The sequence below is a fragment of the Pseudopodoces humilis genome, chromosome 3 (genome assembly GCF_049639895.1).
Source record: "Pseudopodoces humilis isolate 2021_Gansu_Grassland_sample_001 chromosome 3, ASM4963989v1, whole genome shotgun sequence".
Lineage (NCBI taxonomy): Eukaryota > Metazoa > Chordata > Aves > Passeriformes > Paridae > Pseudopodoces > Pseudopodoces humilis.
Window position 1 is genome coordinate 107,474,257 of NC_142202.1, and position 16,503 is coordinate 107,490,759.

Sequence of the window (16,503 nt, forward strand, 5' to 3'; positions counted from 1 at the left end):
TTTCTGGACTTTCATGTACTTGTCTATAAAAGAAGATCTGGGGTAATAAATCTTGCTCTCCTGTTCAACTCACAAGAGGGTCCATGTTGTTACTACCTCAGTGTTCCCAATACAGTGTGACACTTCTGAACCATGGCAGTATTTGGTCTTTATTTTCTCCCCACTTTGCTGTCCCAGAACTGCCCTGGCCAGTAATTTATGCCAGTCTGAGCCACACAACAGCTGGAACGAGCTTCTCTCTGCTTTAGTTTTTGGAAATGTTTGTGCTTTGAAAGGGTAGGGCCCATGCAGAGGACACTTAATTTTCTCCAATTTACATCATTCTGCTGCTCAGATGTTTGGTTGTTTCTTGGGGTGTGTATGTCTGCAAACTTCCAGAACTCTGTTGAAACAGCTATTTCATGACTGGTGATGGAAATTTGTGTTTATGTGTAGTGGAATGACACAAAGAAATAAAGAGTTCTTTCTTCATGACCATGTTTCCTCCCACCTCCCCCCTTTAAATCAGAAAAAGTTGATGATTCAGACATGAAACTGATCCAGAATCCTGTTCTTGTACCGGGGTGACCCCATATCCATGGTAAAAGAATTCTGATCTGTGCAAAGGGTGTCTGTAGGCACTAGAGACAGAAACTTTTTCACATGGCAATATACCTTAGTGCACTTCCTGTGGGTTAGCTGACTTTCACCAAGTTGGGAAGCATCCATAGAGCGCCGTGAGTGGAAGTGACATATTTACCTCGCCTTGTCCCCTTTCATCCCATATTAGACCTCAAACTGTCTAACAGCATTAGGAGGCCCCACAGGATGAGAACTTGAAGTCAGTACTGCTGGATTTACTGAATTTCTGTGCTATCTCCTGACACTGACATTAACTGAATACATCAGGAATGGGGTGAATTTTTAGGGATATGGGAAACAGGAAAATCTTAGAAAGGAAACTTGGGAAACCAAATCTTCCTGCTATGTTTATCACGCAATTAGTTAAGGAGCTGGCTCACATAGTTGTCTCTGAAAACCAGAAGAATCAAATGAGAACCAGAGGACATAGGAAAATATGTTGTATTGATCTTTACAAATGAGCAGGAGTCATTAAGTGTTAGTAACTATCTAGTAAATTTGGCTTCCATGTCTAGTGAAGGAGTATAAATAAGGAAGGAAGAAGAATTTGCTGTGCCATGCATTCACATGGAGCCATAAGTATATTAGCTTACCCTCAGGAGTGTTGCCAAAATGAAATGTAAACGATGGAAAAAGGAAGGGGTGAATTTTGTTGTCATGGAATACTGGAGAAAAGACTAAACAAAGTAAATCTGTAAGCAGTTAAAACGAACCTCATCCCCGGTGAAGAAGAGTTTATTGAATTTTCTGTGTGACTCAGAGCACACTTTAGTTATTATTTTGATTCCTTTAGTGGCATGTAGGAAGTATGTAGCCCCTCTACACATGTTGACTTCACCTTTGAAAAGGAACATGGGTGACACACACATAGATTTGTAGGAAGGAAATCCAGACAAAACTTAATCACTTAGTTTGATCCAACTGCAGGCCAAGTAGATGAAAAAAATATGGTCATTTAATCTGTGTAAATAAGATGTTTATTCATGTACCGAGGCAATTATTATATTGTTTCACGAAGACTGAACTGAAAATTTAATTTAAATTGACTGGAGATGACGATTATAAAGCAGACTGAAAACAGGCTGGAGGCACCAGAAACACATAGTGATGAATAAATGCCAAGACTTGGTGGAAGATACCTCAGGGGAACAGAAGGGAACAATGTTAGACTGTTTTTGTTTAAGATCTTTATTAATGGTTTGGAAGGAGGGTTGTCTATGGTAGGTCATTGTGAGATGGTGCTCATCTTGGGAGGGATCATGCTTTCTGAAGCACTAGTACTAATAGCTTTTGATCTGGCAAACTTTGAATGAATCAAAATCACAGCAAATGGTGCCAAAAACATTTCAGTCTGGGCACCTTACCCAGAGTCCCTGTGAATGTACCTGTCTGTAGATGCTTTCTACAGAAATCTCAGTCCATGTGGTTCATCATTTAGAGCAAACAAATTCTCTTAGTTTCCATTGGGGTTCAGCCTCTCACATTGATTTATCTAATGTTTGTCCAACTGTGCCTGCACTGGATTCTTCATACCAGAGCCCCGTGGCTGACCCCATGGACATGCTGTTTCGCTGTCCTGGTATTTGAACACATATTGTGATTCTATCAAGAATCTTGATACTACTAAATATTTCAGCCAGAGGGCTGGTGAAGCAATAGGGACCTCTAGGATCTCTGTTCCCTTACTAAATTTACTGTTCTCCAGCCTGTTTCCAGAGGCCTGGAATTGCTCAGTGAAGGCTGAACTTCAGGACTGTCCTTTGGGGAATATCACCACTGCTTTGAGATGGAGATTCAGTCCCTGGAGTCACCAGATCACTGTTACCCCTGATTGTGGGTTGATTGTTGAGCTGAGGGGAGGAGGGCATAGTGCTGGCTGAGAAGAGATGGGCAATGCAGCTGGCCTTGATGTGCACATCTGGACAAAGGAGCTGGACAGCTAACCCTGTTCCATATCTGGAAAGAAGTGCAGGGCAGTGCAGAGCAAATTTTCCTTCATTTTGCAATTCATTGGCTGGCACTGTCCAGCACTAGCTGTAAGGTTCAGTTTTTATTCATTCATAAGACATTGCTGTGCTGCCCCAGAAGTCCTACACCCCCATGTGTGTCTTCTGCAAGGCTCAGGAAGAAATGTGGTGAGGTTGTCTTGCTGGACCAGTTCTGCAGGGCTGGTTTATATTCCAGTTCCATGCTTTGAACTCCCTGGGGCAGGAGAAGTCATAATGGGTTTCATTTACAGAGAAGGGCTGGTCAGGCAGGGGGTATAGCTCAGTGGCAGAGCATTTGACTGCAGATCAAGAGGTCCCTGATTCAACTCCAGGTGCCCCCTCAGGTGCTGCTTTTTTTTGGTCAGATATTAGAAAAACAATTCTTTATTGTGAGGGTGGTGAGGAACTGGAACAGGTTCTCCAGAGAAGCTGTGGCTGCCCCATCTCTGGAAGTGTTCAGGGCCAGGCTGGACAGGGCTTGGAGCAACCTGGGATAGTGGAAGGTGTCCCTGCCCATGGCAGGGGGTTGGAATGAGAGGATCTTTAGGGTCTTTTCCAACCCAGACAATTCTATGATTTTTGGGGTTCTAAGGAAAACATACACAATGCTTAGACACTGAGTAGCAGGATTGAGATTATGAAGGAAATTAAAACATGAGCAACCAAAGTGACAAGTCACAGCCAAAAAACAAGTGAAGATGGAGAGAAGGAGTGAGTGTTAACCACAGGAGGACATTTATTTCAGCTCCTGCAAGAATCTTCATTTTCTCTGCACAGTCTTCTGGTTTGGGTACAGATACCACAAACTGTGGCAATCTTAGGGTCACAAATGCCAAATTTCTCTCTTTTGCTCCAGTGCCTGGCTGAAGGAAACATTCCTCACATATTCCTGTGCTTAAGTGAACACTGGTTTGGGTCTTGAGTGGGAGGGATGACTAAGAACTAAGAATTAATTGCTTGATTCATTCTCTGATTATTCTTTACAAGTATTAGAAAGGTGTTATTATCTGCTGAAAGATCATTATTTTAATTGTGCTTTGATGAGAACTGAAAACAAGGGAATCAGTTACTCAGTGTGGTCCATTAGTAGTGAGTGTATTAAAGGCAAATGCAGAATCCCATGGAATTTTTCCCAAAGATGACGTTTATTAGGTTGTAAAATAACCTCCCACAGAAGCATTTGAAGCCCTGTCACTTAACAGATAAATTACTGAGGCCAAGAGGTCATAAGACCTCCCTAAATTAATTGCTGTTTGAACTGGAATGGAACTTAAAAAAAGTTGGTTTGAAGATTCCCAGTGACTGTAAGTATCCCAAAACCCTTGCAAAATTGCCAAAGAAATCAGATTTATATCTGCTCTGAATGTCTAGATTTAACTTCTACCTACTGGCCACTGTGAGACCTTTTAAGGTTGAAGAAACTTTGTTAGGTAATTCCAGTTCTCTCTTTGAACACTTATAATGTGTGATTAAGAAACCTCTCAGCCTTTTCTTTGTAAAATTAAAGAGGTAAATCTTCTCATGTCTTTTTTCAAAATGAGGTTTCCCAATTCTTTATTCATTCTTGTGTCCTTTCCCCTCAATTATTTTTAGTTCTTCAGTACCTGCAGTCTCTAGAAGAGGCTCTGAATACCAGCAGCAGTTGCACCAATGCCAGGTTGGGTGGTTATAAAATTTCTTTGCTTCTTCTACTTGGTATTAATCTCTAGTATGCATTATGCTGCTGAAGATGTCTGTGTTACACCACTTAGATTCCATCACTTTCTAGGCTTTTTCCAGTTTTCTCTGGCCTCCTTTCTCATGTCTGAGAAGCAAGTTCTCCACTGTTTAATCTTACATTCAGGACTTTACTGAAATTCATACTGTTGGCTTGTGTGCAGTTTACTGAATTCCTCTTGGGATTGTTTTGCTTTATTGCCCTCTGTATTCCATGCTGCTTCCCAAAATTCCACAAACTTACTAAACAATAGTTTAACCTTTTCTTCTGTGTCAGCAATAAAAACATTAAATAGCAACTGGTAAACCAACATCTATAGGGGGCTGAAACTTCACTTGCTGAGTGAACATTTGCCATTTGCTATTTAATTTGGAAAGCTATCAGCTGGTCTCCAATTAATCTACACTGTACTGTGTTTATTTTAAACCAGCCAAGTATATTACTCAATAGTTCAAATTTGGTGCTTTTCAAAAGCCCATTACCTCAACACTCTTATCAACCTCATTTGTAGGCTCATCAAAACACAAGACTGGATTAATTAATAAGACTCCTTTTCCATTACACATTGTTAATGTATATTAATTATTTATTTGTTGAGCCCTGTCACAGACGTTCTGTGACTTTGCCCGTGATTGATGTGCTGCAGACAAGCCCATGATGGTAGGCCTAATTACCCCTATTTAATGTGTGTGGTGTATGGAGAGCATCCACTTACTTACCTCCTCCTAAAATCTTCCTCAAGTTTCAGGAAAGCATTGCATTGCAGTGAGTTGGACACATGCGTAACAAGCAGCTACTGGATTTAATTTTTAATACTATTCTAAATGTGTCTGTTGGTTTTTATTATTGTATCATGCTCCCCTCTGAGTAGCTGTTTGCATACACAATCTCTTGGGTATGTGCTTCTTGAGAAAAGAGACAGGAGCAATCTTTGGGAAGATCACCTGACCTGGTCTGAACCCAACTATGTTATTTTCCATTCTTTTCCTGCACCCATCAAATGAGCATGGGAACATCTTCTGGTAGTGCATTAGGCAAAATAATCATGCATCTTTCAACTATTGTTTTTATAACTTCTCCTCTGGGGAAGAGTGTTTGAAGTGCAGCATATTATTTTCTTACACCAGTTTGACTTTTGTGAAATGTGTATCCTCTTACATGTTTTAGAATCACAGCATCATTAAGTTTGGAAAAGACCTTTCAGATCACTAAGTCCAGCCATTAACCCAGCACTGCCAAGCCCACCACAAAACCATGTCCCTCAAAGCCACATCTACACATCCTCTAAATATCTCCAGGGATGGAGACTCCACCGCTGCCCTGGGCAGACAATTCCAGTGCTAGACAACCCTGTCAGTGAAGACATTTTTCCTTATAGTCAATCTAAACCTCCACTGGTGCAACTTGAACCCATTTCCTCCTGTCCTATCACTTATTACCTGGGAGAAGAGACCTATCCCCAGCCTGCAACAACCTCCTTGCGAGAACCTCTGCCTTTTCCTCATTCTTTGTTTTCCTCTGCTTCTAGTAAAGGACGGAGGTTCTCGATCTTTCTTTGGTTTGTAATATATTTATAGAAACATTTTTTATCATTTTTTTACAGCACTTTTATTTCATATAACAGATGAAAGAGAATTGAGCCATGTACCTTTAGTGAAAGGGAATGGGATTTGAAGTCTGCAGTTGCTAAAGGAATGTGTTCCACCATTTTGATGAGACCACTTTTTCTTTTCCCATTGATCCAGAGGATCATAGTTGCTAACCATTGTCTTCTTCTGGTCCTTGACTATGTCTTGGAGATGTCCTAAGTGCAGACAGCAAAGATACGGGCACAGAATTCCTGAGTTCTTCAGGAAATTGAAATAGACAGTGGAGGAGAGTTGCTGTGCCATGATGTTCTCAGATGAGTTTCTTGTATTAAATATCTCTGTACCCATACCTGTCCCATTGTTATATCCACCTCTCCAGCCTGACATGACAGACATTACTCAAAAGTAGCAGAGAGTGGGAGCTTAGCATCAGCACTCCCTGTCAGCTCTGCTGCTGCCTGTTGGAAGGAAACCTTCCTTCTCTGAAGCGCTGGGGATTTCAGGTTGAAATGTTACAGTGGCATAAAGTAGGAATGGGGAATATTTGATTCAGGACTCTTAGCTCAGAGTCTGGAACATGTTGGAAAGGCTGAATTCTGGGTATGCAGATGGGCCAAAGATTAATGGCAAAAACCCAAGAAGAGCTGCGTTATAAATAGAGAGATTTGTGTTATTTCTCACAGAATATGACTGTGCTTCTTTGCAATGGCCCGTTTTGATACTCACTGGAGTTACTAAGGAGGGTTTGCCATCTTGTAACAAGCTGAGGCAAAATTTAGAGGCTTCAGGAAGGTCAGACAGGTTGTATTTTATTTGTCCTGGTGGGTTTCTTTTTCTTTTTTTTTTTTTTTTTCTTTTTCATTTCTGACAGCTTGCTTACATGGTAAGCCCCTTGCTCAAATTCATCACCTTCCTGATGGTAAAAATGCAACTCTGAGATATTGAAACCAATTAAAAGTAAACATGATGTGATTATAAGCATCTAACTAAACTCCATAAGATCAGCAATTCCCAAAGTTTCCTATTTTTTAAACCATTTTTGAGACCACAGTACAGTTTTCCTTTGCACATCCAGGTCTATGATTATTTCCAGTTCAGGACTTGGGATTCATCTTGGTTTAGGAACCCCCGTTCCTGCCCTGTGGGGAATAAACACTGTCCTTGTTGAGCCCCTTGGGTCACAGTCTGCAATTTCATGGGATTCTCTGTTTCTCTGTGCTCTATAACCTCTATTAAAAATGAGAAAGCATCAGCAGTGCAATGCAAGAGAGAGGAAGGATTTAATCACTCCTCTGTCTGTTCCTACCTTTTCAATTTTCAAGTACAGGATCCTTGATCTCCTGTTTTCTTCTATAGCACATGTGACACACTCATGGCTAAGTATTTACTGGATGGATTTGGATTTGGGAACAGATCTTTGGAATCAAGAAAATGGAGAATTTTTCAGGTTCCCCAGTGAGTTTTGCACCTTGATTTAAATAATTGTTCATTGAAAATTTATGTCACTTTCATCAACTTAGTGCAGCAAAGATGATGTTGGTATATGCTGTACAAACTGATTGAAAATCCATCCTGTTATTAATAAATGGTGTCTGCAAACACTGGCATTTTACTGTTCTTAAAAATTTGCCTGCTTTTGGCTGTGCTGTGGAAAAATAATGCCTGCTGGAGTGTTTCTGCCTCTGCCTGTCTTCTGATTGTGACCTGACATGAACTTGTTTATGTAATGCTCCCTAGCAGCAGTGCTGCTGCTGGAGACAGGGCTGTTCCTGTGAGCAGAGGTAGCTCCATGCCCAGTTTGAAAGGTTTTTTGAGCTATTCAATTTAACAAATGCCATGCCAGGAAGGAGAAGGTTTCTCCCTGGTCATATCACTGGCACTGGAAGCCAGAAATGTTTTATCTCCAACTCCTGTGTCAGGTGAGCTTGCTTAGAAGGGCTGCGTTTGTTTACCTTGTTCTCAGTTGCCAAAGACTCCTCATTTTCTTGTGTTTCAGTTTCTCCTCTCTAGCAGATAAGGGTGATAATATTACAGTGACTCCTGTTTGATAGGTGTCACCATGTGGATTGGGAAGATGTGATGCCTTAGCTCAGGATGGTGGAGTTTCAATCAGTTGCCTTCACAGGAACATTGCTACAGCAGTGCAAGGCTCTGCAGCTGGCGTTTCATGGCTTTGGTGACATAATCTCTGTAGGAGTCAGTCTCAATGTGACAAAATAAACAACAATATTTAGTTTCAGGACAGGAATTTTCTTCATAATTTATGATATTTGTGGAAGTCATGATTTATTCCATGTAGCACAAATCTAACAAGTGCAAGGAGTATACACCCTCCAGATGTGCTTTCAGGCCTAAATCCAGGTCTAGAAATCCATAGCATGCTTCATTCAAGAACAACAGAAAGAGGGACTGAATATCACTTTATTTCTTTGAGCTGCCTCCATATTTCAAGAGCAGAGGCTTTGCAGTATGAAACTGTAATTTAAGGATATTCCTTTGCTGATCTCAAGCACTCAATTCTTTGAATTTTAAGAATTAAGTGCTCTCGGGGTGGAAGTGATGTGTCTCAGCTGAAGTCTATTTTTAAATAATTTGCTGGTGATCAGCAGTCTATGACCAGACATCTGGCAAGAATCATGTGGCAAGAATCAAATCTGTAAGTCCAGCATACCCCCCTGAGAGGAGCTAAACTGCTCCAGTGGAGTGTGTTCCCTGGGACAGCAATTCTGACTCATTTCCATGCCACAGGCTTAAGCATCCATTCACAGCAGACCTCAGACTGCAGCATCAGGTATTCTGCTTGGTTATTCTCAGATGCTAAAGCTTATTTATAGGTCTTTCCACCCCTCTCTTTCCTCATTGTCTTTTGTTCTTAATTTTCTCTCTTCTCCACTCCACTTTCTATTTGGGTAAAATGACACATCTCAGCTTAGAATTTGTGTTCACGTGTACTTGTCTCGGGTTCATGCTCATGATGGCTTAGAAAGCCTGGAGGGATATTCTGTAATTTGGTGTCCATTCATGTGTGTTTTCAGTACTTCCCATTAAACAGCAACATACAGAAATGCTGGCAAGAGCAGAGATAACAGAAGTGCTGTCCTCTCTATTCCATGGAGTACAAAGCAGGCATTACAGGGATAAGTTTGCCTTATTTTTTATTTTTGGAGGGATATCCAATCACTTCAAAGGCTGTCCCCTTGACTGCCCAGTTTTTCTATCTCCCTGTGAGCTGCTGCAACTTGGAATTGGGAGTGTTTGGGCAGATGGTGCCAGAGACACCTCAGCTGTCATCCCAGTCAGGGAAGCTCTGAGAAGTGCCATGAAACTCAACTATATCCCTAGTTTATATTCCTAGAGAATGCAGAATACAGTATGGTATGGACATGTTTGGTCTGTCTCCACACAGAGTAAGACTCACACCCATGGAACCTCCAAGCTGAAATGCCTCTAGATGGGGCCCCTCAGTTCAACAGACAATGTCCCTGGCATAATTTCACTGGACCAAACTGGACCAGCATCTCCCTGACAGGTGCTGTCCTGCAGCATGACTTAGCAAAGCTTGGTAGGGCATCAGCTTGGAGATCTCTCTGTGTTGTGGCACAAACCAAAAAAGGCTACAGCACAGCATCCAAATTTGTTTTTAATTTGGGAGCATCCTCAAAGGCATCCAGTGCACTTCTGTCCTTTCTTTCCTAGGTGTCTGTTATACCTCTGGCTCTCATGGCTTAAGGCAAATTTTGCCTTATCGGCAAGTTACCTCATTTTAATAACCTTTTATTTTGAATTTGCAGTACATAAGCATGGCTTCGGTTTGCTTCAGATGGCCAGGGCTGTATTCTGCAGCACAAAAACCACTGGCAGAAAGCAGGGAATGGAACTGATTTGTCAGTAATAGAATATCAAATGCATTTATTTATTTCCTAAGTGTACTGAGAAACGCTTTCCTTGAAAACCACAAATTGTGACACATGTGGATTGATGGATGGGTGGTTTCTGCTGAATACAGAAACCAACAACTCTCTATCTAGAGTGATTGGAGGCATGGAGACCTTGCTGACACCTCTGTGACACAGGATCATTTAAGCATGATAAGGTCATACCAGAAAACCTGCTGGAATCTCAAGCAGGATCTGACAAACTTTGCAAGATCAAAACCATCAGTGTTCTGCATATATTCTCCTTTCCAGCCTCTGGAGCCTACTTCCTCAAAGAGAGGTTAAAGGAAAAAAGGTACTTTAAAGTTCCTCTTTGTAAATGAAATCATAATTGATGGAAAATTAAAGCAATTGATGTAATATAAACCTCCTGGTAACTGGAGAAGGTGCTACAGAGGCTTCCCAGCAGTTATACATCAAGAAACATTCTTAATCTACTAGATAATGTGGAAAAGGAATGACATTTATTATCTACAAGTCCTCACAAGCTGAGGATGCAGTTTATAAAACTGTATTTGGCTCCCCCTCCTTTTCCTCCTTTATTGTAATCCTTCACTATGGATCATTTTACATCCAAACTCACCTTCATCTGTTATCATACTTCGATGATTTATCGGCATTACAAAGTTCTGATTAATAAGGCTAGAAGGACATCCATCAGAAGAACTAAGAATGTGTGATCATTTCCTCTCAGGCTCTCATTAGCTGTGGCTGTCCTTCTGGGAGTTTTATCTTTGTCTTTCTATTTCCAGACTAAAGCACATGTGGCTTAAAAATAATATCCTATGAATAACCTTTTGTTTCTCTCAGCTTTTAAAACCTTTGGTCAAGATGGAATATGATCTCCATGTTGTCAGCTGAAATAAGGAGAAACAACCCAAAATGTACAAATGCACTCTTAATGAATGAGCAGGTAAGTCAGAATAGATGGCTTGATTCATCCTGCTTCATTCAAGATAGAAACTAAAAAGCTCTACAGATAATCCTATGATCATATAAAATATTTGTGGGGTAGATAGGAATTACACTCAACAGTGTCTCTTCCAAAAGAGCTTCCTTTTTCTTTACATTGTTTTGGTTTAAAATGAAACGAGTGGTGGTGAAACACCCCTCTGGTATTTTCAGGTTGCTGTGCTAAGTGAAGGTGAAAAGGTTTTGTTTTAGAGTTTCTATACTAAGCTCTCTTTTTAATGAGACACTCCTAGGTTAAAAATACCTCCTGAAAGCAACTTCCCACGTCTTTCCTACATTAGTGACAGATTGGAGAAGAAAACCTGGAGTACGCCTGAAAGTGATAAGTTGAGGTTAGAGGTCTAGCCAAAGTCAAGTGCTAGGGAGTTTCAGCTGTAGAGAGCTGATGCTTTGAATTATAATCAAGTGATTAATGTTTCTAATGTAAGTGGGTTTGGGAATTACGAGGACTTGCAGCAACAGCTTGGATAAGAATGGTGAAACCTGCTTTTAGAGTTATTTTATTTATAGCATATTCATTAGGTTGGGCAAAATGAACAACATGTGCTTATGTGGTTAATGATAAATCCATATGAGGACTAAACTAGTCTGCTGAGTTATGAGAAAGCCATTTGTAGGTCAGATTTTTCTGGAGAGAGACAAACTTGAGAGACAATTCCTATTTATTTGGGGTTGGGGGGGAGCAGGGATAGAGGAGAAGAAACCAGCTTTTCTCCTTCTGTAAAATACATAGGATGTAAATATTACAGATCTTTGTTAATTTTTAAAGGTCATTTGCCCCTGAAATTTCTGTAGCTGCCTTCATAAATACCAAAAATAGAATGGGGAGGAGCAGACATGTATGGAAAGGTATACAAAAATTTTTTTGTAAAACAGCAGATAATCCAATGTTAACATATGAAAACTGTGAAAACCAGAAAATAATACATCTCTGAGGCATTACAATTTTTCTTGTGGGATTCAGACAACCCATGAATGAAATTTCAGAATGAAATGGAAGGTACTGAAAGAAAAGAATAAAAGAAAGACTATTCCTTCTGTTTGAATTCATCACACCTTAATCCTGCTGCTGTAAGCAGTTTAAGGTACTCTTTCAAACAGAAATGGTTTATCCAGGTGAGAGTATAGTTAATAAACCCAGTATTTTGGCACATGCTTCATGCTGTGGTTTTAGTTATAGATCTGCCAAAAGGATAAAAAAAAAGATTGGTTCCCCTCCTCTATCCTTAACCAGGGTTGTGGAGGTCTCTCAGCCACAGGTCCCACTGGTTTCCACCAGAGACCAGGATGCCATTTGGACTGAAAAAAAAAAAAAAAAAGACAAAAAAGAAAAAGGTAAAAGAAAGACAAACAAGTAAAAGAAAACTCTTATAAATTCCCTTTCTATAGCAGCCAAACACATGTGGGTTATTTCACCCTAGAATCTCAATAGTTGCATGTTGTAGATCCTCACAAATAAAAAGGCAAAATCTGTCCATTTGCAAAAAGCCATTTCCCTTCCTATACTCTAATTTCTAGGTAGGAATGGGAATGTGATGTTCATTTTCAAGGCAGGAAGCTGCCAAGTGAATACTTTCAAATGTGTTCCCCTACCTCTACTGGGTGTTGCTGTGGGTGCTGTTTGTGAATGAGCTCAGATTATCAGAACACACTTTAGAAAAGCTGACTGATTATAGAGAGTATTTTTAGCAAGAGAAAATGGCACACAGTGCAGAGATATTAAATTATATATATATATATATATATATATATATATATACACAACAAAAACAAGTTCAGGAAGCTCTTTCAGATTAATTGCCTTTGAAAAGATATTTATTATTCTCAGGACTGTCAGTTAATAAAAGATATGGTGGCTTTCCCCCTCCCTTGAGACCCTTGACACATCCAGAGTTAATCCCTGCTAGGAAGATGTACTTTAGTATCCACTCAGTATCTTGGGCTCCAGTGGTAACTGGATGAAAACTTAGTGGCCTAATCAGAGTTTAGCTCATTTAGAGGCTACACAAGATGACTTGTTCCTGACATCAAAAGTCATGAAAACATTATTATAATATATATTTTATAGATATGAAATAATCTGTGTTTAGCTCTGAGAGGTAAACATATACTTTATTTTTGCCCCCTTGTTAGACATGGAAAATTAGGTGCAGAGATTGAAATTAGCAAGGTTTATAATCCCTGGAGCAGGAGATTCAACTCAAGAGGGGATTCATCTCACCTGTGTTAAACTGTGTTTGGATAAAACAAATTATCCTCCACAAGGTCCAGTCTCTATTAACTAGAGAGGGACAGTGCAGATATTTAATTCAGATCTACCCTTGAGGTGGCTAAGCAGAGTGCAGATACATCCCACCCCAGGGATTAAAACACTTGTTTTTTGAGTGACAAGCAAGGGCTAAGATCTAGGAATATATGTGCTCCTCACCTTAGAGAGCTTGCAGATAAAAAACAGTGTCTGAAGTGCAAGAAATAGGATGTTAAAGCTGTGTGGAAAAGCCTGAGTCTCACAGGACAAGCCTGTATTTACCCAGGGCTTCAGGATGAAGGAAAAGTCTTGTGGGTGGTTTGGGTAACTTATCATTCTGAAATTAGCTATATTTACTTTATTGGTTAAATTAATTAAACAGCACCAGGATCCTACCACTGGAAAACTTTTAAGGTGTTCAATGTTATCATGATGCCTGCTTACTCCAGTGTGGGGTGCCAAGTCTCTGGCATGGCATGACCAGAGATTGCTCCTGATAAATGCTCTGCAAGGGGCCATTCTCTTTTGGGGGTTAAGGACATTTAGCCCCCACTGTGCATGGGGCTGTGCCTGCTGGCCCTGTTTAGTTAATCTCTTCCTCTTCTCATTTTATTATTTGACCTCTTCACGATCAGAGCCATGGGGAAGCAGCTATGGTGTGCTGGGCTTGATACAGGGCTAGCCTTACTTTGAAATAATATGGTGCTATCTAATTCCCTTCTGCTGTTCTCTCTAATCTGTAAAGACCTCACAAATCTGATTTTGGCCTGGTTACCCTAATCTGCATCATGGGCTGCCCAATTCACTGACTTCAATGGGCCACACTCGACTGTGTCAGGATTTGGAGCTGATACTTGGTTTTTTTGAGCTGGGTGAGCAAACAGATCTGCAAGATCTCTTCTTGACAGTGCACTAGCTCTGATCTGAAAGGAGACACAGCTTTAGACATCTGTTTTAAGGGCAGAACTATTCTGAGCTTATTTAAACTTGATACAAGGCTCTGTTTATATTTCTTTGATTAATTGAAAATAACCTCTCATTAAGGAAGTGACAACCGATACCGTACGATTGTGCTCAAGTCATTCACAGGAGTGAAAAAAATACACCAAAGGTTAGGCGGGTCAAAGCCCTTGTTTGGATCAAAGCATATGTTGAACACTGTATAAATGCCAAATCTGAAAGTGTTTTGTGTTTAAGGTTGAAGTTTGGAGTAAAATGATACTATAACAATAAATCCCTAATTCAGCTTGTTAGGTCGCTACTGCATTCACAAAGGCACAGCAAAGAGAGGGATGCATCTGATGGAGCAGCTGGATAGGAGTCCAAGTCTGTTAAAAATTTACAGTATAGCTGAGGTAATACCACATCCAGTTCTGGTAGGCACATTTGAAAAAGAACTTTAATGCAATGAAAATGGATCTTGAAAGAGTGACAAGCACGGTTTGTGGTTTGTCCATAAATCTGCCTTACCGTGAGAGACTAAAAAAGCTCAGCTATTTTTATTTATTCAGGACAAGGTTACAAGATGACTTGTCTGTGGTTTTGTAAAGTTGAGCTTGCATGGCGAGGCAGCAGCAGGCTCCAGTTTCCACTCAGAGCTGCATGGCCTCTCTGCTTTCAACCAAAATATTGGAGTGTCCCCAGCTATGCCTGGGCTTGAAATATTCCTGCTATTCTGGGGGTAAACTGAGGATGGGCTGTACCTTGGTGGGCTGCAGCCTTCTCTGCCCATGCCTGATCTGCAGCCTCCTGGAGAGACTGATGAGTGATGGCCAGGGTTGAGGGTGGAGAATGAGGCCAGACAAATGCAGATCAGAAAGGCAGTCCTTCTTGATGGGGTGATAGCCACAGAAATCACTTATCTGGGGTGGATGGTCCTTCCCTCAAAGCCTCTGATTCAGGGGGGGATGTGTCCTTGCATGATGTACTGTAATTTGTAATGATTCAGGTGTTGTTTTGGGACACCATTCTGTGGCTTCATCTATGCAGGTGATCAGGCCAGGTGATGGAAATTATCAAATAAGTGATCTCACCTGGCCTATTAAATTAATTAATTAATTCCTATTAAATAGGAATATTTTAAAATTCTTGTTTTAGTGGAAATATGATATACCTATAAAACTGATTGGTAAATGGAAAGGTCTCAGTGAGGCCATCTTTAGCCTAAGAAAGGTCAATTTTTAGGAAAAAAATCACCACTTTCATATTTGTGGACAGCATGGCTAAGTTTATATTTTCTTTCCAGGAAAATCTGAGCTTAGACCTGGATTCCAACTGTCCCTCCAGTTTACTGTATCTGATAGGACATCTTTGAGTAGTACGAGGAGTCATACAGCTTCTTTCAAACAACGTTTGACCTTCTGTTCAATCTACAGTGACCTTATTGTGTGGTCATCTCATCCACCTTTCAGCTGTGGTGTTGGAACCAAATCAGGAGGATGAGAGGACCCCTTAGAAAGTCCTATGGGCTCCTGTCAAAGAGTTTATGGCACTGCCTTCTGCAAGCACAGGTGGGATTTGCAAAGAGCCTAAAGTCAGGCTAGGTCTGGGCTGCCTGTGAAGGGCACATTTTAGGTGTTAGGTCTAAAGAATGCTTTAAAAACTGCTGCCAAGTTGAACAGCTGTTGTGCCTTGCACCCAGCATGTAGAGAGGAGTTCAGAGGGTTTGCCTTGCTGGAAGGTTAGAGTGGATATCAGGAAAATAATCCAAATAGATTATGAATAATGCTATTAGAAAATCCATCAGATTGGATATCAGGAAAAATTTCTTCACTGGAGACTGGTCAGGCACTGGAGCAGGTTGCTCAGGGACACTAGTGGAGTCACTATCCTTGGAAGTGTTCCGAAAATGCGTAGGTGTGATAGTTGGGAATATGGTTTAATGGTGAGCATGTTGTTGTTAGTTGGACTAAGTGACGTTTGAAGTATTTTTCAACTTTAATGATTTTATGGGTATATGATTCTGAACTATCCATCCAACTTTATTCGATAAAGGCAGTTTCTTGCATCCGTCCAAGCAAAGGTTTGACTACACACTCAAGTGTGATTTTCTGCTTCTGTGAGTGTTGCCATTGTCACGTCCTGCGGGTGCCTGGGCTGCCACTTGCCCCGTCCCCGAGGTGTGCGGGGCAGTGTGCTCCTCTCCAGGCTGGGCACAGCACCCAGGAGCCGTGTGCTCCTCTCCAGGCTGGGCACAGCACCCAGGAGCCGTGTGCTCCTCTCCAGGCTGGGCACAGCACCCAGGAGCCGTGTGCTCCTCTCCAGGCTGGGCACAGCACCCAGGAGCCCCGGCCATCCCCTCTGCTCCGGGAGCATTTCGGAGCGCCTGCCTGCACCCCCTGTGCTCTTGGGGCAGCGTCTGCCGCGCAGGATGCAGGAGGGACCTCGCTCCTGCCCGCTGCCCTCAGGCACACACTGGAGCATTCGAGAGCTC

General features: G+C 41.2%; 1 protein-coding gene and 1 non-coding gene across 3 annotated transcripts in view; both read left to right on the forward strand.

Annotated features, from left to right (window-relative positions):
* Positions 1–16,503, forward strand: part of EVA1A (eva-1 homolog A, regulator of programmed cell death) — a 201,603-nt gene that overhangs the window by 119,803 nt on the left and 65,297 nt on the right. The window lies entirely within an intron of this gene.
* On the forward strand, positions 2,879–2,950 carry TRNAC-GCA (transfer RNA cysteine (anticodon GCA)). Its single transcript has one exon. It is a non-coding gene; the product is annotated as a tRNA-Cys (tRNA).